Below are 6,241 nucleotides of genomic sequence, written 5' to 3' on the forward strand. Positions count from 1 at the left end.
GTGACTTTACCGAAAGAACCAAGAAGATGAATCCGTGCAGTCACGAAAGCTTTAAATCGAGAGGACAACACTGAAAGCTCCGCAAATATGGATTCAGAATCTATTGCTGTATGCCATCTCGTGGCTACGGACCAGATGATATTATACTACATAAACTGTTTACAGGGCTTCATCAGTCCACTTCTGGATGAAGCCCTCCTCTTACTAAGTCAGTCTTTTGTGGGTTTTTTGGACCATGTTTCATCACAATACCTATTCAGCTTTGGAGCCCAGAACTGGTTCAAATATCGCCACTGATGTTAATTAAACTCTAGTTGCTAGGTTTAAAGTGCAATTATAATTTTGTAATATTTATACTGCCAATGTTTCTTTAAAATATTTAAAGCTCATACTTGTAACATTTTGTTTATCAACTGAATGTGAAGCACTAAAACAATGTTGCCCTCTAGTGGCATACTACTAATATGTTATTTTCACTCGGGCACCTTAAACATTGAATATAGTACAGTACTGGAATTTACATTTTAATAAACGAATATATGTATTCATATGCATTCCACAGTTTTGAAACCAGTTGGCCGGCCCTAGACACAAAGTGTATGTGTGTATATCAAAGATAAGAGATGTTTGTTGGGTTACATCTTCCTTTAAAAGTAGTGGTGCTTACAATTCCATATGTTTATGACCTTTTGTGCGTCAGCTCATTGTTGCTAGTTTATATCGGAAAGGTACTTTCGTGTTTGGGAAGATATGATTAGAGTACAAGTACTGCACTGAATATGAAGCATTGGGGTGGTTTGGTGGTAAATTGTTTCACACACTGCACGATACAACCAGTCACTGGTAATTCTAGATTTGAAGTTTTCGTGACTGCAAGGATCCACACTCTTTCGTTTTTTCGGTAAAGTCACGTAGGTAAAATTTTTTTTTTAAAACAAATAAATTAAATCACGACGTTTCGGAAGCAACACAAGCAACCGTCATCACTGGTAGTAGAGTTCTCAGCCACGGCTAACATCAGAGCATCTGAAATAGACCTGGGTGCCCCCTTCACCAACTCGAACTGATTGACCAGTGCAGTGAAGCATGGCTAACTCGCCAGGCTGTAGATTGACAAAGGGCTGTTATTATTATTGTTACTACTATTACTACATTATATGAAGAATATCGAAGCATTTCTGTAGCAAAATTCACCTCTTGGCAATGCAACATAGTAAATGGCAGCGGTAAATAACGCTGCAGCAATGCATGGTATGTGTGTATTAAGATACAGGTAACATTAAAGTTACATGTTATTTTGATGTTTTACGTATGACGTGGGAGAATGTGGATACTTCTATTCATCTGGCCTTCTGATAAACCAACATTCAGAGCTACCATGAAGAACAACCTTAAATTTAACGGGTTTGTAGTGCCATTACATTTCAGCCAAACCTTAAAGGAATATATTTTAGCCTTATGCCTTTAATTTTCTTTGAGTTTTTTTTAAAGTCTACTCGGGCAGCTATAGACTGGAAATGCCTTCTTTTTCTTGTGAACGTTCTTTAAATTCTTAAGATTCCTTGGAAATCTTCAGGGCCCAGAGCCCTAACAAGATAAATTGATAAGGACGTTTTATGAAGCCAATAATAAAGCAAAAAAGGACTGAACCTGCAATTTGGTAAACACTTTAGGTGAACCACGCAAAAGTGTGTACAAATTTCACCATATTTTAAAGATGTCATATGCAAAGTAAAAAAGAGGTTTTAATAACACACGAATTTGTGTAGAAAGCGCACAGCCTCTGTGCATATGCAAACACCATCAGTACCTCCTAAATAAGTGAATTCTGGTCTTTTTGCCTTCGGTCGCCATCAACAAACATTTGAGCAATGTGGACAACAATTTTTCACAAATAGAGCCTTGTCAAAGCATTAAGAAACAAATACATGGGATCTGTCGTCAAGGGAAGTTATATATTTTTTTCATTTAACATAAACTACTACATTATGGATGCTGCTGTGACTTAATGGTGAGCACACTGTGCTTGGAAGAGTAGACCAAAAATACCCTCGAGAGCAGTGGCACTGAACCTGGAGTGCACGAACCCCATGGGGTGCAAGATGCCCTTTCTGGGGGTACGAGACATGCCAGAAATGTTTTAGAAGGTAAATAATCGAAATACAAATTATAAGCACGGGTACGTAAGTACAAATACTGTGTTTCATCAAACTTGCGAATTTATTAATATAAATATTTTAACTATTGAGAACCAAAGGGGTACAAGGCAGCAATAAAAATTAAGAATCACTGCTCTAAAGGGGCTTTCTGGAGCTTCCTCTTGTGGATGCCGTTTCACCAGCAGTGGTAAGAGACGGAAATTGCAGAGCTGCACCTACACATTTTCACAACAGTACATTATATTACGATTTAAGAAATAAATGTGCAGAATTGTGGCAAAATCACTATGTATTTTCAGTTCAGCATTATGGATGTTTGTTAAATAACATAAACCACGGAAAAGCATAAGTCATGCAATTGCTCAGGATGCTTTATAGGCAAATGAGAGCAGGTTCTAGAAAAATAATGTCCATAAATATACTGCAGCTCCCATGACTGTCAAGTGTGAGCTTATTTATATATAGAGGACTGCAGAACTATTAGGCCTATAGGCTAAGGACGCACTGTATGCAATATTGTAAAATATATTATATTAGGGATGGAGTGGTGGTGCAGCGGTAAGCGCACTAAACCTGGCAACCTCAGTTTGATTCTCAGTGGTTACTGATCGGACCCCCTCCCCCCCCCCCAACGCCATTCCGCTAACTTAACCAACACTTACCAGCGGTGTGAAATATAGTTAAAGAATCTTCATGACCGACACGATGTGGAGAGGCCTTCACACAGTAGTGGATTTACAAAGAACTGTAAATTATAATAATGTACTATTATTATTATCATCACCACAATATTATATAAATACACATGTTCAAAGGGAAGGGAAGGCAATCTTGAACTGAACATGACTTACAATCAAGGTCAAAGTCATCTATTTCAGTCAATGTCCTTCCAACATCCTTCCTGATTTATACGAAAATGGCTTTTGTGATACAGCCGATGACAAGTGAGGGCACCGTATATGAAAGAGAAGAATTAGCCGCAACGGCGCTGTACCCACACATATATACTGTATTCTAAATGAAAGCTTGATTATCTAAAGCACAATTGAAGCATGCGGTTGATAATTACGTGACCTCTTGGTTACCATCCACCACTGGGAATGTTGAATGAGTTGTTGTGAATTGTTTCTTCATGTCTTTATCCAAGAAGAGATTGGTAGACAAAACTGTTGCTTAAGTTATCAGTTCCACAATAATTGCACATGCATATTTAAAACAAAACTTCCTGAAAAACAATATTCCTTTATTTTAATCACCTATTATGGAATTGTTTCTGCTTGTAATCGAATTGTCTCTTCACACCCATCTTTAGCCAAATATGAAATACATTCAACTTCACGATTCCTTCATTCGTATAGTTTTACAAGTGCCGCAAAAATGTATTCATCTTAACTGCATAGCGTAATGTAGGTTTATGTAACAACCAATTACATTACTGTAGATGCATCCAGAACAAGAAAAAACAGACAAACCAATATGACACACTGGGCTCAAAAGCTAAATCTTGTATGATAAAAGTAAAATTGTGTTTTATATGCAACAGAATTCTAGATTTGAAGTTTTCGTGACTGCAAGGATCCATACTCTTTGGTTCTTTTGGTAAAGTTACGTAGGTACCTATGTACCGAATAGAATATTTTGTGAAGGCATTGAATGATACAGTGTTTCATGTTCATGTCACATTCACGTTGGTCACATCCGTTTTTAGCTTGAGTCAAGAGGACCAGATATTAATAAATATATTGATGTGTGCAGTGAAACATATCACCGTATGCAAGATATCAAGTTACTTCCCTGGCAAAGACAATTGATTTACTGGAAATGTTAAATGAATGTCCACTCCCACAAATCAGTATTTTTTTACAGGCCATTTAAAAAATACGGTACAAAGCAGTCCCCTGTGGTAATAATAATCTACACTTCTAAAGCGCGTTTCGCGCAGAGGTCGCAAGGCACTGCACAGAGCTAAAAGCAAGTAATAGGGACAGTTTGTATGTAAACTAACAAAAATGTCATGATATACATTCCCCCCCCCCCCCCCCCCAATGTCAGTGAAGCGTCGCTCGCAATTGATACCAATCTCGGCTTGACTTTCCCAAGACACCCAGCTAACGAACAGTACCATAACACTTCTGGAGGCCTTACAAAAATGTATTCTTAGTTCAAAACAGAGTTTGCCTGTCTTAATGTGACAGTTGCATACTTTTATTCTGATATTGGACACCTTTCTTCGTGGCTGTCATATCACGTGCGTACAAGGAACAGCCAACATTATTTTCACGTGAGCAAATGGCTCAATGAAGAGCGTGAACACTCAGACTTAAAAAATAATATTAATAATGTACAGTTATTTGTCAAGCCACTGTTGAATGAAGGCTTCCTCTTGCCATGTTCCTACGTATGTTGAACTTCTTTCGCACCATACGTAATCGAACATGCGGGGGGAAGGACAATGAACTGAGCACAAAAAGAACTTATAAAGAAATGTGTTTCAATCTAGATTTAAAAGTGCATAGCTCCAGTGGCTTCCTAATATCGTAAGGAAGAGCGTTCCAGACGGCCGCAGAAGTGCATCTGCAGTGGCCCATCTTTTGGGGTTGTTATATTTTTCCATACTTGACCACATCAGTCAGTGGCAGCTTCTTAATGGAGATGCTCAGAACCGCTTCAGATATCACAAGTTACCAATGTTAGTCGTGAGTGGGAATTGAACTCAAGTCACCAGATTCCTATGGCAGTGCGATAACGACTGTGTCATCACAGTTGAAGTTCCACACGAATTGAATTGAGACAGTTGAGTGCATAGCACGGTGCGCCAACCACTGTGCCACCACTCTATTTTAATTGAGAAATAAATGCAGTCTCGGTGGCATATTTAGTTATCTCATTTTATATATGTCCTGTGAGCAATGTGGCGTACGTCATGCGGCAAGGCTTAAAATAGACGAATGACGCAGTGGTCCGTCCTCGTCTCACTCTGCTCTTGGTTCCAGAGTCTGATGGGACCCATTCATTGTATTTCGCTTCAGTTTATTTCAGGAGGGGAATGTGTGTATATTTGGAAGTTGAGTATCGTGCAACCACCCCTTCCCTCTCCCCCCAGTGAGAACGGGACACTTGCTCCTGCTCGGGCTGCATTAGGATTCCTTATCAATTATCACGCTCGAATGCTGAAGAAGAAACTCACTTAACATTCCTTGCTATATAACTTGACAGACAGCAAAGTGGCAAGTTTTGGACGTGGCGGAATGGTTATCATGTTGGACTTGCAATTCAGAGGTCGCAAAGTTCCATCTGCCTGGTGTGGTAGTCGAAACGATGGGAAAGTTACTTAAATCTTCCTGCCACTTTTCTCTCAGGAGTATTTTAAAAACATCGGCACACGATACTGCAGTTAGTCGATCGGCAGATCACGTGTGGTGGAGTAAAGTGTGGGTACGTACTCGAGTTGCCAGTCTTTTCTTTTCCACAAGCCAAACCCGGACGTATTTCTACATCAGCCTGGGTCGAACAAAACTGTGCAGTACACTGTAATACAACACAACAGAAAATATCACCACATCTCAGAACAAATCAATTCCTACCACCCAAACACAGATGAAAATGATGAGACTTTGCGGGTCAAACCCGGACAAGCGGCAGCCCTATTGGACACTCCTTCTGGCCAGCGTAGAAGAGCGACGCCTTGAACAAGACATTGCAGGGCTGTACCTTTGGGAAGTACAGTGCTGCGGTGAATAGAGCGTGGCCTTGACACGAGAGAATGCAGTGCACTGGACCAAACATATCTGTGTGCCTCATGAGTGCGCGGGGCACTGAGTGTTGATCATAAGTTGGTATATTTTGACAGTGTTAAGGGGGTTTGCGATTTGATGGCGAGGGCTTTTTTTATGACTTTTTTTTCATCCCTGTGATTGCACTTTCCGTTGTCACCTCCCCCCGCATTCTTCAGGATAAAAGCTACAGAAATGTTTTATTTTTATTAAGCGCAATTAATAAGACATTGCATATAAAACGTCAACTACAATTTGCAATACGCGCAGTTTTTTTTTTGCACGGAGCTGCAGGAATCCACAGTCAAG

The sequence above is a fragment of the Lethenteron reissneri genome, chromosome 30 (genome assembly GCF_015708825.2).
Source record: "Lethenteron reissneri isolate LAM-NWPU_2019-01 chromosome 30, ASM1570882v1, whole genome shotgun sequence".
NCBI lineage: Eukaryota > Metazoa > Chordata > Hyperoartia > Petromyzontiformes > Petromyzontidae > Lethenteron > Lethenteron reissneri.